Source organism: Hyperolius riggenbachi, chromosome 11 (assembly GCF_040937935.1).
Source record: "Hyperolius riggenbachi isolate aHypRig1 chromosome 11, aHypRig1.pri, whole genome shotgun sequence".
NCBI lineage: Eukaryota > Metazoa > Chordata > Amphibia > Anura > Hyperoliidae > Hyperolius > Hyperolius riggenbachi.
The window spans coordinates 230,138,401-230,162,536 of NC_090656.1; the positions used below are offsets into that span (position 1 = coordinate 230,138,401).

General features: G+C 46.7%; 1 long non-coding RNA gene across 2 annotated transcripts in view; it reads right to left on the bottom strand.

The window, feature by feature from the left end:
• Positions 1 to 24,136, bottom strand: part of LOC137538701 (uncharacterized) — a 104,299-nt gene that overhangs the window by 11,203 nt on the left and 68,960 nt on the right. For both annotated transcript variants that reach the window (XR_011024856.1, XR_011024857.1), the window contains exon 2: positions 11,133 to 11,312. This is a non-coding gene — a long non-coding RNA (uncharacterized lncRNA). The remainder of the gene's footprint in view (positions 1 to 11,132; positions 11,313 to 24,136) is intronic.

Consider the following 24,136-nt stretch of genomic DNA (forward strand, 5'->3'; position numbering starts at 1 on the left):
GTGAATTTGCCTCCAGCAGTCTCTAGTGCATGAGACCTGCATGGCAACAGTGGCCTAGTAATACGGGATTGGTGGATGTTTGTCCCATTACATATTGTCGGCAGCTGCGCGACCAATCTTTATTGTCAGTCTGTTCACCGTACTTCCTGCGTATGCTAACGGGAGCAGATTAGACGGGATTGGCACGCTCTGTCGCCCTTTTCTTTCTTACCTTTGACGATCCAGCAACCGGTCTCGTTGTCCGTCTGCGCCCGTACTTCCTGCGTACGCTAACGGGAGCAGATCTCGACGGGATCGCGGGGCTGGATTGTCACATTGTACGGGCGCAGACGGACAACGAGACCGGTTGCTGGATCGTCAGAGGTAAGAAAGAAAAGGGCGACAGAGCGTGCCAATCCCGTCTAATCTGCTCCCGTTAGCATACGCAGGAAGTACGGTGAACAGACTGACAATAAAGATTGGTCGCGCAGCTGCCGACAATATGTAATGGGACAAACATCCACCAATCCCGTATTACTAGGCCACTGTTGCCATGCAGGTCTCATGCACTAGAGACTGCTGGAGGCAAATTCACTGTGTGCGTAGTAAACGGTTAAGATTGGTTGGAGGTGCCCATACATGTACAATTCTGATTGTATATACAATCGGTAAACTAAAAATATCGATTTCGCGCTGGAAATCGGGTAAATAAAGTAGACTGCCACCACTCTCTCAAGTTCAGGGAGGAAAGAGACTCCCGCTATCATAATACGGTAGCCAGCCCAATCACGTTCAACACGCTCAAGTCACCGTTCGGGGAATAGTCACTTCCGACGGCTTAAAGACTGTGAGCAATGTGACGTTAAAGAAAGGTTACTGGGTCCCTATATGATGCAATCTCGAATTGTATTTATAATCGAGAAACGAAGTTATCGATTTCGCACAGGAAATCTGGTACTAGCTAATCCTAGAAGGAAGAAACGGTTATTTACAACCTAGCTAGCAAATCAACAATCATAAGCAAATCATAAAACAATGCGGTAGTATGACTGACTCTTCAGAGGGCAGATTCGTTATAGCAGCAATCAGATAACCAGAAAAGGCACACAACTGAACGATAAAATCGTTAGTTTATTTCTAAACTACATACACACAGCTTATTTTAGAACAGATTGATTGGACAGAGAGAAGAGAGGAAGAGAAACAGAATGTCTGAATATACAGTTTAAATACCGTTATTGGTAGTCCATGCGGCAATCGCAAGTCTTTGGCGAAAGTCCCAAAATGGCGGTTGCCATGCGGCCAACAGGCCTTTGTTAGGAAGTTCAAAGATGGAGGTTGGCCCGTGTCCCTGCAGGCTGCCAGGATGTTACTAGGCATCAGATTGAAGGTAAAGGACACTGGACTTTTGGATCATGTCAGTTTTGTTCCTCACTGTAGGTGGGAGGAGTTATGACACATACAAGTCCAGCCTTGCAATTTGAATAAGGCAATGCCCCCTTAGGCAGGGAGAGGTTTTGGGCCAATTCATATTTTGCCCGCTCTCAGCATGCCCGTAGGTAATATCAAGAACCCGAATGAATATTCACAATCAGCGTAAGTGTGTGAATCTGCTAATACCAAACACGAGGAGTCTGGATCGCTAATAGCACCGTCCCCCCCTTTCACCTTACTGGCACTGGTTCCGAAAGATCCAGAGGGCTGAAAATCTCTCAGGACCAGTGTCATGTGGAATCTAATAAACTCCGTGAATTTGAGGGAACTACGATCTTGGGAACACCAGAAATATTACCAAATTGTGCCTATTTATTAAATACAGTTTCTACAGTTTGGTTGAATCTTTGGGTGCCCAGATGGCGTGAGAAGGATCATTCCTGTCTCCTTTCAACTCAGGCCACAAGGCAGCTAGGTGTCGGACTCCTGGTGGGTCGGTGGCGATCAGGCTGGAGAAAGCTACAATTTATGAGCTTCTGTCAACTGATATCTACCCTTCACCTGATGGATGAGGTCATAAACACCTCAGGGGGTCCCCTGTGCTGGCAGAGAATCTTTTCAACAGGAGGCTAATTAACTGACCATGAAAAGATTTCTCCAGCCCTTTGGTGAAGGGAAAAAAAAGTGCATTTAGACCAAAAACTGTCAGTTTGGGTGGTTTGCGAAGAACTAGCGTTGGTAACTCCATGACGCATTTGATATGTCATATCGACGGCGTCACAGGTTCCAGGCCTGAGAGGCATAAGGAGGTTTCCATATTTATCTCCTTTTAAACAATACCAGTTGCCTCGCAGCCATGCTGGTCAATTTGGCTGCAGTAGTTTCTGTATAATACCAGAAACAAGCATGTGACTAATCTTTTCATCTCTGACAATAATGTCAGAAACACCTGATCTGCTGCATGCTTGTTCAGGGTCTGTGGCTAAAAGTATTAGAGGCAGAGGATCAGCAGGGCTGCCAGGCAACTGGTATTGCTTAAAAGGAAATAAATATGGCAACCTTCATATACCTCTTGCTACAGTTGTGCTTTAATGGGTCACTCCAGCGAAAAAAGTAAAAAGTTAAAATCTGACAGAACCGACAGGTCCATCTCCTCATGGGGGATTCTAAGGCTTTCCTTTGTTTTCAAAAGCATTTCCTGAACGGCAGTTCCTAAGTCTAACTGACAAAATAGAGTGCAAGTGAGTAGGGAGGCTGACTGGTATCTTACAATATTGACAATTAAACTGCCGTTCAGGAAGTGCTTTTGAAAACAAAGAAAACCCTGAGTATCCCCCATGAGGAGATGGACCAGTCCAAAACCTGTCAGTTCTGTCAAATTTTAACTGCTTTTCACTGGAGTGGTCCTTTAACCATTTCAGCCGCCCGGACATGATCATCATGTCCAGGCGGCTGCTCTGTTAGGGATGGTCGGAATGCCAATTTCCGATTCCGCGGTAAATCCGCATTCCATCATGTACCAATTAACGATTCCGCTTTCCGCTACCAATTTCCGAATTCCAATGCGGAATTTTCGCCGGAAATCGCGGAATTTCCGCCCGACTTTCACATCGATTTTCTCAAAAACTATAAGGTCTTTTTGAAAACTTTTTTTGCATCTTGTTCAGAAGATTCTGTTTAATAAACCCTGAAAATTTGGTGTTTCTAGGACTTACGGGGGCTTCGCTATTAACTGCTAAAGTCGGCGGATTTTTACTGTAATGTAAAATGCAGAAAATAGGCAGATGCAGATTTGCTGCATTTTACATTACAGTAAAAATCCACTCAGCTTGCAGACACCACCGCCTCCACCGGCCGTTCACTTCCTGGTATGTCCAATCTCCCGCCCGATCGATTTCATCACTCCCTCGTGACTCATCAGGGGCACGGGGATTGGACTCATTACCAGGGTTCTTATATCCTTTCCTTAGCACTAATTGGCTGCTTCCGTCCGCGTCATACACGTCACTACGTACGCTTGATCACATGTTTCCTTCCAGCCGTATCGATTGGTCGCATCCGCGCGCACTGTACGCGTCATTACATCCGTGTTTGGCCATCTTTTTCTGCGTCATACACGTCAGCATGTACGCGTCATCCATCCGCGTCACATGCGTCACTACGTATGCGTCATCACATGTTGTTTTCTGGCTGCACTGATTGGCTGCCTTTATCCGCGTCATACGCATCATTACATACGCACATTTACTAGTCTGCATGCTGATTGGGTGCCATCATCCCCACCTCCTATTGGCTAAACTTCCCCCTATTCTACTCCATTTGGCCGCCCATGTAGGTGCATTCCAAATTTTGGCCAGCTGTCCTTCTTAATACAGGGAAAGTTAATATACTTAATGCCAGTGGAGCCACCCCTACCTTCACTCTTAGATTACAGCCCACCCTGCAAGGGGGAAGGCCCGTTCACATCACCTGTTCAACCTTCATTACATACATATTAAAAGAACCCCCCCTAAAAATAGCTCATACTGTCCTCATTTGTCTTATATAGCACTAATGACACTTCTTTGGGGAAGATGGAACATTGGAAATAGAACAGGTGGAATTCATACTTGAATTGTTGACTTATGCACTCAGCAGGAATTATTTTTGGTATCGGGGGCAATTCTATATACAGATTAGGGGATGTGCAATGGGGGCGGGGTTTGCACCCTCACTGGCAAACTTATTTATGGGGAGATCGGAATCACTGGTGTTGGAAAATTCACAACAGGAGGGAAAGATATTAATGTGGAGGAGGTTTATTGATGAGTGGTTGATTGTATGGGGGGGGGGGGGGGGGGAGGGAGGAGTTGGAGAAGTTTATGGAGTCTCTGAATCACAATGGTTTGAATATAAAGTTAGAAATGGAATGTGACACTAAGGTTATACATTTTTTGGATATTGAAATAGAGAAACAAGATGGGCACTTTATTACACGCACGTTTTTTAAAAGCACGGATAGGAATGGATATTTGTCCACAAAAAGTTGTCACCATTCACAATGGTTGAAGGCGGTCCCAAGGGGACAATTTACACGCATTCAAAGGAATTGCAGTAGAGTGGAGGACTATATGCAGCAATCACACACATTGGTGGAAAGATTTAAAGAGAAAGGGTACAGGGAGGAAGAACTACAGTATATAAAGAGGTTATTGAAGTAGGGAAGAAGGACAGGGGTGGACTGATTAGGGGGGAAGAACACAAGAGGGCACGAAGTATGTGGTCCCATTTGTAACAGAATTCTCCAGTCAGCATAGAGAAATGGAAGATGCAGTTAGGAGGCATTGGCATATATTGAAAGAGGATAGAACACTTCAGAAGATCCTGCCAGAGTGGCCCCAGTTTATATACAGAAATGCCCCTAACTTGAAACAGATACTGGCACCTAGCCTGGTGGAGGGACCTAGGAATAAGAAGGAAGCCTTCTGGCAACAAAAAGGGTTCTTCCCATGTAGGGGGTGTAAGGCGTGTGAAGAGGCTAAGGACAGTAAAATAGATGAGGTCATATCCCATGCAAATGGGGCAAAGTTTAAGATACTACAGAATATCACTTGTAACACGGTGGGGGTGGTTTATCTATTATGGTGTGGGTGCGGGAAACAATATGTGGGGAGAACCACTAGGGCATTAAAATCCAGGGTGATGGAACATATTAGGAACATCAAGAAGGGTTTTGGAGGACACAGTGTGTCAGAGCACTTCAGAACCCACCATCAATGCAATCCGGGGGGGCTACATTTTACTGGCCTTGAAAAGATGGAATATGGGTGGAGGGGTTGCCATAAGGTACGACATATATCCAGGAAAGAGACGAGGTGGATATATTGGTTGGGGAGTCTGCAACTGGGAGGGCTGAACATTGACCTGGATCTGAATTGTTTCATAGCTGGTAATTGATTGTAATGCAATGATATAGGAGAATGACAGGATGTACATTAGTGCTATATAAGACAAATGAGGACAGTATGAGCTATTTTTAATATGTTATGTAATGCAGGGTTGAACAGGTGATGTGAACGGGCCTTCCCCCTTGCAGTACATAGCAAGGAAATGAACAGCGCTACTTAAAAACAGGCAAGTGGCTACGTGCAAAAGAGTGCAAGCCCCACTTGTGGGGTCGAATACACACCGAGCATTACACATGACCTGTCTACCACTGGAGGAGGATGTTGGTTTCCATTAACAGCTTGCATGCAACCTATTAAGTACTCGTCCCTCCCACTGCGTAGAAGTCAATCCTTCATGGGAGGGGCCTAACCACTAACTAAATCCTAACCTATGTATATGCATAGCCTGGGTGCGGCTAATCAAATAAAATCGAAAAAATTGAAAATTGCGCAAAAGGTGGATCAGCGCAACACCAGGCCACCTCCGAATGGCCTCCAATCAGAGGTGCGCTCTTGCAGGGTGGGCTGTAATCTAAGAATGAAGGTAGGGGTGGCTCCATTGGCATTAAGTATATTAACTTTCCCTGTATTAAGGACAGCTGGTCAAAATGTGGAATGCACCTACTGTACATGGGTGGCCAAATGGAGTAGAATAGGGGGAAGTTTAGCCAATAGGAGGTGGGGATGAGGGCACCCAATCAGCATGCAGACTAGTAAATGTGCGTACGTAATGATGCGTATGACGTGGATAAAGGCAGCCAATCAGTGCAGCCAGAAAACAACATGTGATGACACGTAATGTAATGACGCACGTGACGCGAATGGATGACGCGTACATGCTAACACGTATGACGTGGAAAAAGATGGCCAAACGCAGAAGGAATGACGCGTACAGTGCGCGCGGATGTGACCAATCGATACGGCTGAAGGAAACATGTGATCAAGCATACGTAGTGACGCGTATGACGTGGACGGAAGCAGCCAATTAGTGCTAAGGGAAAGGATATAAGAACCCTGGTAATGAGTCCAATCCTCGTGCCCCTGATGAGTCACGAGGGACTGATGAAATCGATCGGGCGGGAGATTGGACATACCAGGAAGTGAACGGCCGGTGGAGGCGGTGGTGTCTGCAAGCTGAGTGGAGGGAGAGCTGAAGGTCCCAACACAAGATCAGTGCCCTGCCAGGCAACGGGGGAGAGCCCGTAAAACTCTGTGTGCAATACTTTTTGAAGCATGTGAGTGCAATTTTATAATTAAAGTTTTAGTGTTATACGGAGTTACGCTATGCACGCTATTTTCTCTGAGGTACTATGCATGGATAATGTGGAGAATGATGGTGGTCTAAAGGGACAGCAGTAAAGTGGCACCAGGATCCTGAAGTACTGAGGCTCCTGGATTTGTGCATGGTTGGCCAGTCTAGCAGTGGCCAATACATCTGGTGAGTCTGTTTACTGTTGGGTGTCCATGGTAATGGTGGCACAAGAGACCAAGAAACTGCATATGAGGACTCCCAAGTGATTTTTATGTGGACTTTATATGAATTAGGATGTGGCGCTTAAACGATTGTGTTACAAGGTTTTTTAGGTCTTGCCTGACCTTGTGGTAGCGCACTCCGACTGGACTTTTAATTCTGTGTTAGCTATAGCGCTTTGATACATTTTACATGCCGGGCTGTCCTGCTGATTCTCTGCCTCTAATACCTTTAGCCGTAGCCCCTAAACAAGCATGTAGATCAGGTGCTCTGACTGAAGCCTAATTGGATTAGCTGCATTCTTGTTTCAGATGTGTGATTCACACACTACTGCAGTCCCCACACCCCTCCCCCCCCCCCCCCACACACACAGCCCCTTCCTACTCCACTGGCGGGCATCCTGGGCTTGGGTCATATCATGACATAACACTGGCTAACAAGAAAGTAATAAAAGTGTCATGTGGGATCACAATGTCACATATAGCCTCTCTTTTATGTAAATGGTGAAAAATAACATTTATTTCCATATGTCAGCAGAGTGACTACAGCTTTATTTTGGTCCCATTTCCCCTACAAGCAAATGCATGCGTTTTCATGAGTAAACGTCTGACTGTGGACTTGTCAATGATGTAACTATTAAAGGACTACTGTAGGGAGGTCGGGGGAAATAGAGCTGGGGCTTGTAACGGTCCCCCGCAGACGCCCTGTGCCCCGCGCAGAGCCGCCTCACCGATGCCCTGCCTCCGGTTCACTTCTGGAATTTCAGACTGTAAAGTCGCAAACCACTGCGCCTGTTGCGGCCACGCCCTCCCTCCCGCTCACCTCACCAGGAGCGTACTGTGCAGGCACAGATCATACTGGGCCTGTGCAGTACGCTCCTGGTGACATCAGCGGGAGCGAGGACACAGCAATGCAAGTGCAGTAGTTTTCCGACTTTAAAGAGAATCTGTACTCTAATATTCTTACAATAAAAAGCATACTATTCTATTCCTTATTTTCTCCTGTGCCCCTCTGTGCTGTTTCTGCCACTCCCTGCTGCAATCCTGGTTTGTAATGAACAGTTTTAGGCAGTGTTTACAAACAAAAGACTGGCTTCTAATCACAGTATCATAGGCTAAGAACTAGCTTACTGTGTGACTCATGCAGAGCTTGGAGGGGGTGTGTAAAGCTTCTGCCAATGACAAGCAGTGCTGCACATTCCACACTTTCCAGCCTCAGCCCGACAGACATGACAGAGGAAAGGAGATAAAATTTATTACAGAGACAGTGCAAGTAGGAAAGGCTGCAGTAAGACAGGCCACATTAGAACAGGTATAGGAACTTATAGGATAGAAGAAATAAGGCTTAAAGGGACTCCGAGCTCAGAAAAAAAAGGAAAGTTGTACTCACCAGGGGCTTTTTCCAGCCCAGTGCTGGTCGGGAGGTCCACGCCGGCGTCCTGGCTCCTCTCCTTCTCCCCGCTCCGGAATGGCTGGCAGGCCGCAGCCCGGGCGACACTCTCCCGAGTGTCGGGCTGCTTCTTCCACATATCGACACGGACTTACATCACACGCCGGCCGCCTCGCGTCATCACGGCGGCCGGCGTGAAAGTACTGCGCATGCGCGCTTTGTTCGCGCATGCGCAGTAACTTTCACGCCGGCCGCCGTGATGACGCGAGGCGGCCGGCGTGTGGACGTAATCCGCGTCATATGCGGAAGAAGCAGCCCGACACTCGGGAGAGTGTCGCCCGGGCTGCGGCCTGCCAGCATTCCGGAGCGGGGGAAAGGAGAGGAGCCAGGACGCCGGCGTGGGACCTCCCGACCAGCACTGGGCTGGAAAAAAGCCCCTGGTGAGTACAACTTTCCTTTTTTTTCTGAGCTCGGAGTCCCCTTTAAAATTTTGTTACCAGAGTCTATTTAAAGTCTGAAATTCCAGAAGTTGAACCGGAGGCGGGGCCGGAGCATCGGTGAGTGAGCTGTGCGGGCAAAGGATGTCTGCGGGGGACCATTAGAAGCCCGGGTAAGTTCAACTCTTTTTACCCCTATCCTGCTACAGTACTCCTTTAATTACTAGGTCACTCATTTCCAGCAGAGTAAACCTGGTACATAGATCCAATTTGGAATGACCAATGGTTGGCCAGTTTTACCACTGCTGTGAAGTATGAGAGCTTACCTGCAAAACTGTTCATATTATTATTTATTGGATTTGTGTAGGACCAACATATTACGCAGCGCTGGACAATAGATACAATTACAGACAATTGGTGATAGGGGTGACAGACACACACAATACAAACAGTAACCATGAGGTACACAATGCCAGATCATACACTGGAGTATTAGCCACAATAATACAAGTACCACTTTTCTGTGGGTAGAGTACACAATCAAGAAGGGTACATGAGGAAGGAGGGCCCTGCCAAAGGCTTACGATCTAATGGGAGGGGGTGGCGACATAATAGGAGTGGGGCTGCAACGAGAGGTTCTCAGTAGAGAGAGGTAGGGCATTGGTGAGATGGGGTAGGCCTTCTTTAACCACTTCCTTACCACAGGTTATTTCCCCTTAAAAACCACAGCAATTTTCACATAACGCTCCTCCCATTCTTTAGCCAATAACTTTATTGCTACTTATCACACTGAAATCTATATATATGAATATCTATATATTATTTTTTGCAGGACAAACTAGGCCTTAGCCGAGGTTCTGAGCCATGTATCCTCTGGCAATTTTTTCTTACCTAGTATCTCCACTATTTGCCTGATGAAGCGGGATTGTGACCTGAGAAACGCGTTGCATTTTGGAGTACCTAATAAATGTTATTTTAAATAAAAGTAACGTTTTTCAGTCTGCTAAATCTGCAAAGGACATAAGTCCACCAAAACTTCCCCCTTTTAAACAGTTTTTAGATGTTTTTATTCTTGTTGGCGCCTCTGTTCAACAATTTGCATCTTTTCTTGGGCAGTACTTTTTGCTAAGAATTATTTTGTTTTATATGCATTCTACAGGGAAGAAGAAGAAACATATTTTAGAAATTAAAAATTTTTTAGTTTTCAGCCATTATAGTTTAAAAATAAAAAGTGCTATTGTAGATAAAACTCACACATTTTATTTGCCCATTTGTCCTGGCTAGTGGCTATTACTTTTAAATTATGGCCCTAGTACAATGTATGATGATATTTTATGTGGAAATAAAGGTGTATTTTTTTTTCGTTTAGTTTTTTTTTAATCTTTATCAATAATTACCAGTCTTTATTTGCAAAAACAGCAGTAATATACCCTCATGACATACATATTAAAAAGTCCCCTAAGGTAACTGTTTATATATTTTTTTGAATTATGTAAAAACATTTTACAAATGTTTTTTTTTGGTAACTACAATGTAGGGGTGAAAGGGGGTTAAAAATAATAAAAATGTATTTATTATTCTATGTAATAGTGTGTGTGGGTGTATTTTTACATTTTGGCCACAAGATGGCGGAACACTAACTTCCAGTACTGTAAACAGTATACAGGAAGTAGTAAATGTCACTTTATTTTCACTATGTAAATGAGGGGGTCTCAAACTCAATTTACATGGGGGCCGCAGGAGGCAAAGTCAGGACGAGGCTGGGCCGCATAAGGGATTTCACAATCAGCAGCTCCCACTCCAAAGCCCCCCCCCCCCCCCCCCCCACCCGCCCTTGCATTGATTTTTATTTTCAAAATAAAATTCACACTGAAGCGAACTATTTTGCCTATTTTACCTTATAGTTCGCTTCAGTGCTCCCCATTACAAGTAATCCGCCGTGTCCTCGCCGCAAAACGAGGGCTGCAGAACCCCCAAATCGCCCAAGGGGCAATTCGCCGGCATTTCCTGGAGCTCTGCCCCTCCTGACGTCAATCGCGGCGCATCGCCGTCTCTGCCCGCCCCTCTCACTCTTCCTTCACAGAGAGGGTCGGGGAGAGGCGGCGATCCGTGCGGCGATTGACGTCAGGAGGGGCAGAGCTGAAGCTGAAAGCTCTGCCCCTTCCAGGAAATGCCGGCTTTGTAGCCCTCGTTTAGCGGCGAGGATGCGGCGGAATACTTGGGAGCACTGAAGCGAACTATAAGGAGATTTTGCAGGCGCGGGCCACAAAATATTGTATCGAGGGCCGCAAATGGCCCGCGGGCCGCGAGTTTGAGACCCCTGATGTAAATGAATGCTGTGTCTTGCTAACACTGCTTTCATTCATCACAGGCACTGTGATCAGGTTGGGAACAGCTGTTTCCTATTCACCGACCACGGAATGGCGGGATTGCAACAAAGGCGAATGGGTAATGTGCAACGATTGCAAAAGCTGGTGGTAAGAGACAAATACTTACTGTATATCTAAGCTCCTGATCTCTAAGTGAAGTATATAGGGGCGTAGGAACTGTGGTCGGAGTGGCTCAACATCCTGTAGAAAAGACAGTGAGGCTCCCTTTGCCATACAGATTTTCTTCATTAGGCACTGCTATTGACCTGAGGAAGCGGGCTCAGACCCGCGAAACGTGTTGCCTGTGCTAAATAAAAAAAGTTTGTATAAATACAGAGATTTCGTCATTGAGGTAAGCTTCCTCATATCATTTGTCATTTTTAAGCTGTTTTTAGATGCTTTTATCCAACTAGGGGGCCTCTTTCCCCCAATTGTATATAGGGGTGTAGATAATATACTGTACATAGCAGGGATCTGGAAGTGTTTAACAGGTGAATTAGCCCTCATTCTACATGGAGGTGGCAAAATTGGCAACTGTGTGGCCAATCATTAATTAAAAGCATGCATTAGGCTTAATATTACCTGAAACAAACGTCGGATGATCATGAGGTATGCAGATAATGTCATTTTCAGGATTTGCAGAAACCAAGATGGCCGGCCCATGGAAAGTAATGATTTCACAGTTGGAAATAAACGTTCTATTTAGATTGACATGGAAATAAATGGGGAAAGAGAGACTTGTGTAGCCTGGTCATACCTCATAGCAATTTCTTTTAACGATGGTGGAATGACACTGTCGGTACGGCGGCTGTCTTGCTAGCAGCGCACTGAGTGTGAAGTATGCAGCATGCTTGTTAGTACCGCGGGTCACGTAAACCTGTTTTACAGTTCCTGTTTTATGCCGGGAGGAAGTTTTACTCGACGCGTTTCTCTAATAACCCCGGCCTATCTGTGCAGCATTAATTCCAGATGTGAGAATTAATTAGCTCGTTAAACGTGTGAAAGGATTAGCAGGTCTTTTCACAGCTGGGCTCTGGGGGTTTCCTGCACTTGATCCAGGTAAACAGGGCGACTCTGAGGAACTTACGCGGAACTTTATTAAGCTGAGTCACTTTAAGGAGGCGAGATCGGGAACCACTATAAAATGTACTGCTGTGAGATAGCTAATTACACACACATATGTATACGGGAGAATAAACTCACTTGTAAATGTGTCTTTAAAGTGGACCTGAACTCTTGCATAGGACAGAAGGAAAACAGAAAGAAATGCATCCTGTATGTATTTAGAGAGTTTAGCCAAATTTCCCCTCATCTGTAACTAATCACAGGTTGTAATTTGATCTCTCAGTCAGGGGCGTAACTAGAAATCACTGGGCCCCCCTGCGAAAATTTGGTTGCCCCTCCAACCCCCGGGGACCGCTCAGGGCCATTTTGGGGGGCAGGAGGGGTTGCAGCATGAGGGGGGAGCATTGGCCCCCACATTGGGGGGGAGGGGGGCCACTCCCCCCTCCCTCACCTCGGGCTCTCCCCTCAGCGATTCCCCCTCCAGCATTAAATAGGTGGCAGCAGCCGTGGCAGGAACACAGGTATACCTCTGTGTTCCCTGCTGAGGTCCGATCTCTAATTCCCACACAATACTTCCTGTTTATCAGTTACACCACTGCTTTCAGCTGTGTAAACTGGCTGCCTCAGCAGCAGAACAGCTGATTTGTAAGCAAAGGATGTTAACACTTTGGGGTCGATTCACAAAGCGGTAACCCAGTTAGAGACTTTAGGCGTGATAACCAGGGGCGTATCTGGGTAATATAGAGCCTATGGCAAAACAGTGTTTTTTGGCTTGGGATATTGCTGAGGTAACTTTTTTGGAGCTATCTCTTCTTATTCCCTCTCTCTCCTCTTTTCTAACAATAAGCCAAGTTCACCCTATATACATAAGTTAAGTAGCCATGCTCCCCAGATAACAGAATTAATCTGATATGAGTTCTGAGTGATGGGGCGGGCATTGCGGTGCAGCACAGGGGCAGGCATGGCACCCTTGGTGCTGTGGCGCCCATGGCGTGAGCCATGCCTGTACCCCTCTAGATACGCCTTTGGTGATAACCATTGCACCATGCTGGTGAAAAGCCAGTTTAGGTGTGATAAGTTTAGGCGTGATAAGTTTAGGCGTGATAAGTTTAGGTGTGATAAGTTTAGGCATGATAAGTTTAGGCTTGATAAGTTTAGATAAGTGTAGATAGCGTGCAAAGTACCGCATGCAAAGCAGCGCCATTAAACTCTATGTGAAGTGCACCAGACTTTGCTAGCGCAAAACTTTTGATCAGCTGTGCACTGCGGTGCTAACCCAGTTGGTGCTTAAACTTATCACGCCTAAACTTATCACACCTAAACTTATCACACCTAAACTTATCACACCTAAACTTATCACACCTAAACTTATCACACCTAGGACCTGATTCACAAAGCGGTGCTAACAGTTAGCACGCTGGTGAAAAGCCCTTTATCACACCTAAACTCAGTTTAGGCATGATAAGTTTAGGTGTGATAAGTTTAGGTGTGATAAGTTTAGGCATGTTAAGTTTTGGTGTGATAAGTTTAAGCACCAACTGGGTTAGCACCGCAGTGCACAGCTGATCAAAAGTTTTGCGCTAGCAAAGTCTCGTGCACTTCGCTTAGAGTTTAATGGTGCTGCTTTGCGTGCGGGACTTTGCGTGCGATCTAAATTTACCTAAACTTAGCATGCCTAAACTTATCATGCCTAAACTTATCACGCCTAAATTAATCATGCCTAAACTGACTTTTCACCAGCATGGTGCAATGGTAATCATGCCTAAAGTCTCTAACTGGGTAAGCACCGCTTTGTGAATCGAGCCCCTTAAACTTATCACGCCTAAACTGAGTTTAGGCGTGATAAAGGGCTTTTCACCAGCGTGCTAACTGTTAGCACCGCTTTGTGACTCAGGCCCTTTGTCTGCTTCCATGAAGTAGACACACTTCAGATTTAATGCAGGATTTGTATCAGCTGTAACAAAGAAATGTTTTCTTTAAAACTTATTATGCTGTTGTGTATCTTTTAGAGCAGAGAGGAAGTTCTGAGTTCAGGTCCGTATTAAACGCAATATGAAATCGCAACCTGCGGATGCATTTCTCAGATTGACCTATGGTGGAAACGAATGTGCTCTGGACATGAAACGGACACTGAACTCTCCGCTTTGAGCAGGCTGTTTTGATTTGCCGCAAGAGAAAACCAAGCCTAAGCGTAAACTGAAAGTATAGAAAAGAACACTGGTCCGCTTCAATGTCTCCACAGTTTATTGAGGACTTATCCCAAGACAGAACAAAAATGCTAACATGTTTCGGACCCAACCTGGTCCTTAATCATAGCAACTACACTTTTCTGATAGGAGTTTGGCCAAGGACTGTTTCACATGGGCCTCCGGCAGTAAGGCTGTCGGCTCGGCTACCGCACAGAAAACGTTTGGCATCAGTTTGCATCGGTTCTAGTGGTTCTATTGTCACATTGCGTTTTTGGGGACGTGGAATAGTGAACGCAGGCGACACTGGACGCTACATGTAGAGTTCAAGACAGGATCTACCAGGACGTTTACACGAATGACGCCAACTGGTGTTACAACCATCTGAAAAAACGGTACCATTCATTTGATGTCCTGTAAATAAACCTTTAGTCAGGCAGGGGAAATGACGCGTTTACGGCCCGTCTGAACCAGCCAAAATTGTTACTTGAACTCCTGTGTCTCCAGCCTGTGGTCTTATTTAATAACACTGCTTCTGGAGCAAGGTATAAGGAAAACACCTGGGGCCATATGCAATTCACTTTTTCTCCAGAATTTTCTCCAGGAGATAATTTGGTCATCTTCCATTTAGAATAACTTTTCAGCACTGTGAAACTGAAAAAATATCAAAAAAGTAGGTGTAAAGGGTAGCAGGAAAAAAGGGCGCCGGCTGTGGGTGCCATAGACCCTAACGCAATTATCGTTAATATGTTGAAAAAAATAGAAAAAAGGGCGCCGCGAAAAATATCGTTAACAACATTAAAACATGAAAGGTTTTGAAGTATGTTATCGTTTTAGAAGCTTGCAACGTTATAGTTTTTGTCATATTATTTTGTTTATATGTACAGATTTTACGTTATCAAAGATATTATCGTTTCTATGTGTAAACGGGTGTTTCTGCAGAGGGAGTGGTTAGGGTTAGGCAACAGCAGGGGGAGTGGTTAGGGTTAGGCATCACCCGGGAGGTTAGTTTTAGGCAACACCAGGGGTGGTAGGGTTAGGCACCACCAGGGGGGGGGTAGGTACCATTTGAGGGGTTAGGGTTAGGCACCACCGGGCTGGAGGTAATTAGGGTTAGGAACCACCTGGGAAGTGGTTAGTTTTAGGCACCACCAGGGGTGGTAGGGTTAGGCACCACCAGGGGGGGGGTTAGGTACCATTTGAGGGGTTAGGGTTAGGCACCACCGGGCTGGAGGTAATTATGGTAAGGCACCACCTGGGGAGTGCTTAGTTTTAGGCACCACCAGGGGTGGTAGGGTTAGGCACCACCAGGGGGGTGGCTAGGTACCATCGGAGGGGTTATGGTTAGGCACCACCGGGCTGGAGGTAATTAGGGTTAGGCACCACCTGGGGAGTGGTTAGTTTTAGGCACCACCAAGGGAGGGTTCTGTGTGAGAGTAGGGTTGGGTTGAGCTGTATTGTTGAATTAGGTAACGATTTTTAACGTTAATATCTTTTCATTATTATTTCCTGTCTGTAATTACAATGGTATTGTGTGCGTGCTTGGGAGGGAGACTCTTAAGGTGGCCACTAATGGTCCAATTTGTAGCGAAAAATCGTTTGAGCGATCAGAAATTCTGATCAGACGAAAAATCGTTCACTACACCATCAACTAACCAATCATTGCTTCCTATCTATCACGACCAACAAGAAAATCCAAATTTTGGTTCGGACGATTTTTTTTATATTATCGTTCATTATCGATTGTGCCCATCAACTGAGATTATTTACAACCAATCCGATCAGAATTTCTGATCGCTCGAACAATTTTTCGCTAGAAATTGGACCGTTAGTGGCCAGCTTTAGTAATATTCATTGTTCGGTGGGTGCAGATGAGGTAGATTTAACACAGTGATTTTGTGTGTGTGTTGTGGTGTGGTGTGTGTGTGTGTGTGTAGTGTGTGCAGTGTGTGTGTGTAGTGTGTGTGTGTAGTGTGTGTGTGTGTGTGTGTGTACTTCGCAGGTGTGGGTGTGTGTGTGTGTGTGTGTGTGGAAGGGGGGGGGGGCACTTTTAGTAATATACCTTGCAGGGCCAGATTTCTGGAAGGGTTAGGAAGGCCTGGGCATTGGGTGGTTGCAGCCCAAGGGGGCACCTGGGTGTGAAATAGGGGCTGCTACATGTGGCAGTAAAGGCTGCAAAAGGGGAGCAACATAATAGTGCCAAAGGGAGCTGCACATGGAATGGGAGGGGCTGCTGTACATGGATGATACACATGGAATGGGAGAGGGGCTGCTGTACATGGATGTTACACATGGAAGAGGAGGCTGCACATGGAATGGGAGGGGGGCTGCTGTACATGGATGTTACACATGGAAGAGAAGGCTGCACATGGAATGGGAGGGGGCTGCTGTACATGGATGTTACACATAGAAGAGGGGGCTACACATGGAATGGGAGGGGCTGCTGTAGATGGATGATACACATGGAAGAGGAGGCTGCACATGGAATGGGAGGGGGCTGCTGTACATGGATGTTACACATGGAAGAGGGGGCTGCACATGGAATGGGAAGGGGGCTGCTGTACATGGATGTTACACATGGAAGAGGGGGCTGCACATGGAATGGGAGGGGGCTGCTGTACATGGATGATACACATGGAAGAGGGGGCTGCACATGGAATGGGAAGGGGGCTGCTGTACATGGATGTTACACATGGAAGAGGGGGCTGCACATGGAATAGGAGGGGCTGCTGTACATGGATGTTACTCATGGAACAGGGGGCTGCACATGGAATGGGAGGGGGCTGCTGTACATGGATGATACACATGGAAGAGGAGGCTGCACATGGAATGGGAGGGGGCTGCTGTACATGGATGATACACATGGAAGAGGGGCTGCACATGGAATGGGAAGGGGGCTGCTGTACATGGATGATACACATAGAAGAGGGGGCTGCACATGGAATGGGAGGGGGGCTGCTGTACATGGATGTTACACATGGAAGAGGGGCTGCACATGGAATGGGAGGGGCTGCTGTACATGGATGATACACATGAAAGAGGGGGGCACCTACCTGGCTAACCTACACTGGGGAACCTACCTGGCTAATCTATACTGGGAAAACCTACCTGGCTAACTTATGAGACCACCTACCTGGCTAATCTATACTGGGGGCACCTACATGGCTAATCTATACTAGGGAAACCTACCTGGCTAACCGATACTGGGGAACCTACCTGGCTAACCTATACTGTGGGCATCTATACCTGGCTTCCTATATATGGGGCACCTATACCTGGCTACCTACCTATACGGTGGGTGTTTTTCTTTTTTTTTTTTTTGGTTGCACTGCAGCTACAATGTGCGGTGTTATATCTGTTATATCTGACAGAACATCCCCCTTAACTACCTTCTAATTTATTCATAGTCCCTTTTAAGTCCCTTTTTATTTCAACATTGAGCCTCCAAACAGGTTTTACAGCAACTGGAAAACCAATCCGACTCATGACAGCGCTAATTCAAGGCCAATGGCACCTCCTGATGACCCAATAATGGCTGTAAGCCCCACCCTCAACTGACAATGCGAGCCATTGCGCCTAACTGATAGGCCACACCCTCCTTCTGTAACGCGCCCAGGAAGTTTGGCTCGCCACAGTTACGTGTGGATCTGGAAACAAGTTTGGTCGCTGAATCAGTTCCTCAGTGTGTGTTTCAGCGGTGGGGTTTTATCCGCTTGGCTGACATCGTCCCCTTTCCCTTCTGGCAGCCACGCCGCAAGATGTATAATAACAGCCCCCCGAAACGCCCCGAGCCCTGGCCGCGCCTGTGCGAACGCAGCGGAGGAATTACTGGAGCGACTCGAGCAGCAGCCGCAAAGTCTAGCGCCGCACAAGGCGACATGGGTGGCACTTCATGCGTTCGCATTGTTTTTAATAATTACGCTCGCCAATAAATCGCTTGATTGAAAAAAATAAAACATCGCCAGTAATGAGAAACATGCGGGGAGTGACATTAAAACGAGGAGGAGGAGGGGGGGGGGGGGGAGGGACAGATATAATTGGAGAGACACAGACTCGTTACAGCTGAGGAATCTGCTGCTCGCATCAACAAACGTCTTCCAATTCAGAGAGGCCCCCGAAACATTTTAATAAAGCAGAAATTGGCATCAAAGAGGGGTTCAGATCTGTGGGAAGGAATCCGGATAATTATGCAGAACGAGGTCTCCCTAACGAGTTCTTCTCATCATACTGACCACAATGCAACGCACAGCGTTTCTGCGCGAGAGTCGGGGCAGTGGTGTATGAGGGGCCGATTCTATATAGAATTAACCTGTTTTATACCAGAATGCAAACAGCATGTCTCAGTGAGAAGAGGAAAACATTACGGCAAAACAAACCGGACTCCTTTCTATAGCCTAGAAAATATCTTAATACTTTTACAAGTGATGACTTCTGAGTATTGTGACGAAAGAAATACCCAAACGCCTAAATGTACAGGTGCAAGAGTTTGCAGAGGACACATTTAATTTAGTGTGTGTTTCTGACCTGCAAAGTTAACCGAGCTATAGGAAGACTGCAGAGCATTAACCTAACGTTAAAGTGAGTGTCCAAAGTCCTCCAAGGCTGAAGGAAGATCCACTTACCTGGGGCTTCCTCCAGCCCGTGGCAGCCGTCTTGTGCCCTCGCCGCAGCTCCGGAGGCTCCCAGTCTTCTCCCCTGGCAGGTCGGGTTCCGGGTCTCCGTCTTCTGCGCTCCACCGCGAGGATCATGTGGTCCGGCCGACGTCATCAGGGCTGTACTGCCCAGGCGCATTAGTTCAGACCACGTGACCCGCTTAGGAAGACTGCAGAGCCCTGACCTGCAGAGTTACCCCTCCTATAGGAAGACCGCAGAGTCCTGACCTGCAGAGTTACCCCTCCTATAGGAAGACCGCAGAGTCCTGACCTGCAGAGTTAGCCCTCCTATAGGAAGACCGCAGAGGCCTGACCTGCAGAGTTACCCCTCCTATAGGAAGACTGCAGAGTCCTGACCTGCAGAGTTACCCCTCCTATAGGAAGACCGCAGAGGCCTGACCTGCAGAGTTACCCCTCCTATAGGAAGACCGCAGAGTCCTGACCTGCAGCGTTACCTCTCCTATAGAAAGACTTCAGAGACCTGACCTGCAGAGTTACCCCTCCTATAGGAAGACCGCAGAATCCTGACCTGCAGAGTTACCCCTCCTATAGGAAGACCGCAGAGTCCTGACCTGCACAGTTACCCCTCCTATAGGAAGACCGCAGAGTCCTGACCTGCAGAGTTACCTCTCCTATAGGAAGACTGCAGAGACCTGACCTGCAGAGTTACCCCTCCTATAGGAAGACCGCAGAGTCCTGACCTGCAGCGTTACCTCTCCTATAGAAAGACTTCAGAGACCTGACCTGCAGAGTTACCCCTCCTATAGGAAGACCGCAGAATCCTGACCTGCAGAGTTACCCCTCCTATAGGAAGACCGCAGAGTCCTGACCTGCACAGTTACCCTTCCTATAGGAAGACCGCAGAGTCCTGACCTGCAGAGTTACCTCTCCTATAGGAAGACTGCAGAGACCTGACCTGCAGAGTTACCCCTCCTATAGGAAGACCGCAGAGGCCTGACCTGCAGAGTTACCCCTCCTATAGGAAGACTGCAGAGTCCTGACCTGCAGAGTTACCTCTCCTATAGGAAGACTGCAGAGACCTGACCTGCAGAGTTACTCTTGCATAGGAAGATTGCAGAGTCCTGACATGCAGACTTACACCTCCTATAAGAATAACCCCTTTGATTTTGCATGCAGTTACTCCTTTGCATTCTAGACTTCATACACAAAATTGATTTGTTCTTGTTTTGGTGTTGTATCTTCATAATGTGCAATTTTCTTTTATTAAACCTGATTTTCAAGTTAGAACTGAAAAAAATAAGAATAAAAGACCAGGAGCCAATAGTTGGGTTACATAGGCTTGCAACCACCAATATAGGCCTACATAGGAAAACCAGCCTATGCTGTTTTTTGGGACACCAGAACTTCAGGACTTGAGTAGGGATGTTCACCACATTCTGCGGAATTCCGGTTTCCGCAATTCCGGTCGGAAATTGGCGATTCCGTTCAGTCGCATCGGAACGGAATTGCTATACCGTTCCGACGGAATTACGGAATTGCTATGTGTAATTCCGTCGGAATGCGATTTTTTTTTTTTAAATTAAAGTGAAAACAACAAGATTTCTGCATGAAAATCGGATTTTCAGAACCAATTAGAGGCTTAACAAAAACCAACCAACAGGATTTCTGCATGAAAATCGGAATTATTTCAGCACCAATTGTAATTGTAATGACCGCCGTGGAACCACCTCTAGGTCCCATATCCTACGCGACAACTCCTGCTGCTCCAAACCGAAATTGTAATGACCGCCGTGGAACCACCTCTATGTCCCATGGCCTACGTGACAACTCCTGCTGCTCCAAACCGAAATTATAATGACCGCCGTGGAACCACCTCTATGTCCCATGGCCTACATGACAACTCCTGCTGCTCCAAACCGAAATTGTAATGACCGCCGCGGAACCACCTCTAGGTCCCATGGCTTACGCGACAACTCCCGCTGATCCAAACCAAACTTATAATGACTGCCGTGAAACCACCTCTAGGTCCTATGGCTTACGCGACAACTTCTGCTGCTCCAAACCAAACTTATAATGACTGCCGTGGAAACCACCTCTAGGTCCCATGGCTTACGCGACAACTCCCGCTGATCCAAACCAAACTTATAATGACTGCCGTGAAACCACCTCTAGGTCCCATGGCTTACGTGACAACTCCTGCTGCTCCAAACCGAAATTATAATGACCGCCGTGGAACCACCTCTAGGTCCCATAGCCTACGCAACAACTCCTGCTGCTCCAAACCGAAATTATAATGACCGCCGTGGAACCACCTCTAGGTGCTATGGCCTACGCGACAACTCCTGCTGCTCCAAACCGAAATTGTAATGACCGCCGCGGAACCACCTCTAGGTCCCATGGCTTAAGCGACAACTCCTGCTGATCCAAACCAAACTTATAATGACCGCCGTGGATCCATCTCTAGCATAGTCAGGACAAGGTCCTCCAGCACCAAAGGCTGAGACACCAAAGTGCGCCCCTTCATCCCTCCCACCCCAGCCGTCACACACTGATTGCTATTAGACTAAGAGGTGCCCCAGGGTCCCCAATCCCCCCAACACATTTATCTCTAGTTATCTGGCTTACAGTCACTGCCACATACCCATTTTTTCTTATTTCTTACTGCTTCAATAAACACAATAGGGGAGTGATAGCTGGGTCAGTTGGGTGTCCCCTTCACTGTGCCTCGAGGCTGGAGCCTCACTTGCCTCTGCCTCGGCCCGGCCCTAACCTTTAGGTCCCATGGCTTACGCGACAACTCCTGCTGCAAAAAAGAAAAAGACCGGTGGAACAGCCACTAGGTCCCATGGCCTACGATTTATCAAAAACGAGGTTTCAATTGAGATTACTGAAATTTTTCCGTCGACTCGCAATGCGGAATTACGCAGAATTACGCAAAATTCTGACAGAATGTAACAGTTATGGAATTCAACGTGGAATTCCGGAATTCCGCGGATACGGAAATTGTACTGTCCGATCATCCCTAGACTTGGATGACAGAGCACTCTAGCTTTGTCAACCCCGGCCGTTCGGCACAATATCTGTATTGACCTAAAGAACTGGGATTAACCTGTGAAATGCCTTGTCTGTACTTTTGTGCACTGAAATATCCACCGCAATACAACTGGTGTATGTTTCGGAGATAGGTAAGCCAACAATAGCTCTCTTTTTTTAATGTTTTATACATTTTGGATGCCTCCATCTTCTACTTCTAAAGTTAGAGAGCTCTCAGAATCGGAACAGTACCAAGTTCAGATTTTTTCATCGGAATTCGTCCGTTCTGAGTAAAATCACGAAAATCGGAAATTACACTGTTTTAAGTACCCCATTCGTTCTGCCAATGCAAAATTTGGCAAGAATTTTCAGCAAACACAGCATTATTAACATGGTAAAAATTGGCTTCGGAAACAAGAGTTTTCAGCAGACACTGCGTTAAAGGGGTTCTGTTTACCGTTTTAAAAACAAAAACTGACACTTACCTGGCCCCCTGCAGCCGGAATGTCTTCCGTCGTCCTCTTCCGATGTGCCGTTCCCCGCTGCTGGCGCCGGTGTAATTATTCGTCTAACTAGACGAATAGAAGTGCGGCTGCGCGGACGTGGCTGTGCACGTGCTCACTCCCGCGCACGTCAGCGGGTGCTTACTGCGCAGGCACAGTACGAAGTTTCCTGCTGACGCGCGCGGGAGCAAGCATGGCGCAGCTACCACCACACAGCCATACTTCTATATTCGTCTAGTTAGACGAATAATTACATCGGTGCCAGCAGCAGGGAACGGCACATCGTAGGAGGACGGCGCGGGACATTCCGGCTGCAGGGGGCCAATAGAAGCCCCAGGTAAGTGGCAGTTCTTGTTTTTAAAAAAGTAAACAGAACCCCTTTAACCCCCTTGGCGTTCTGATTCTTTCCAGATTTTAGGGTCTAAAAGCAGTGTAATTATTTTGCACCCTTTCAGACACAAAAACCTGGAAAAGATCATGCTGCCAGGGAGATCTGCAGCAGCCCAGCACTCACTCACCTCCCTGGCTCCAGCACTGCAGTTATGCCTCCATCCTCCGGGTGGCGCTGCAAATCTAAAGTGAAATTGCGATCTCACGAGCAGGAGGCAGAGCCCCGGAGGACGGAAGAAGAATGGCGTCCGACGTCGGGATCCCCGGGAGGTATGTAGAAACGCTCCCGCTGCGCGAATTGCTCTGCATTCAGCCTCCGGCGGCTACCCCAAGCAGAGGTCGGGATCACCGCTCTTAGCTGCGGTATTCCGCCACGACCCTAGCTCAGGATAAGCGCCAAGGAGGTTAATTAAACTAGATAGGCAATATAATTTCTTACCCACCCTGTTTCAAACACACCCGAAGCGAAAATAAACTAATGAAATAAACGATTGTATCTATCTTCCTTCTCCTAAAAATGAATTTTTAAGGTATTCCACAGTTTTATTTTTTGTTTAAATTTACTTTTTAAGTTTTAAATGTTTTATTGTTTTTGCTCAAGGACACATTCATTGAAGTATGCCAGAGCTAAAATGTACGAACTAATGACCCTTTTTATCTCTTTCCTGCACTCAGAAGCCATTTTCTGCTAGGAAAGTGTAAGTGTTTTATAGTTTGAATTTCTTATCAGTGAGAGTCACACTGTAGTCACTTCCTGTCTGAGTCAGGACTGAGTCAGCCACTTACATACCTGATATTTAACTCTTTCAGGCAGATAAAGAAAAAAAGGAACACAGCATAGTTATTAGTGTGCTTGGCACTGTACATACACATGTGTATCTCATTATGTCACACGTCACTTCGGGTATCCTTTAAAAGAACAGGCAAATGTTTGTGATTCATGGGGGCTGCCATCTTTTTCATAGGGCAGCCATCTTTTTGGTTGAAAGGAGGTGACAGGGGAGCATGAGACACAGTTCCAACTGTCCTGTGTCCTGATCACCCCTCCCAGCTGCACGTGCTAGTCTTAAAATCTCAAATTCAAAATGTAAAAAAACTAAGTTGCACCAAAACAGCAGAAGGAGAACAAAAACATCAGAAATCCCATCATGCTTTGCACAGCATCAGGGGAAAATGCCCGGGCAGTTTTCTTCTGTGCAGCTAAAAATGAGGCTTGTAAGAGAAACAAAGTTCTGATGCTGTGAAACTGTTAAAGAAACACCAGGCCTTTTCAGTGCTGCTGAGTAGATTTTTAGTCTGGATGTTCACTGTAAGTGGCAGAACAAGTGATTCTTCACATGA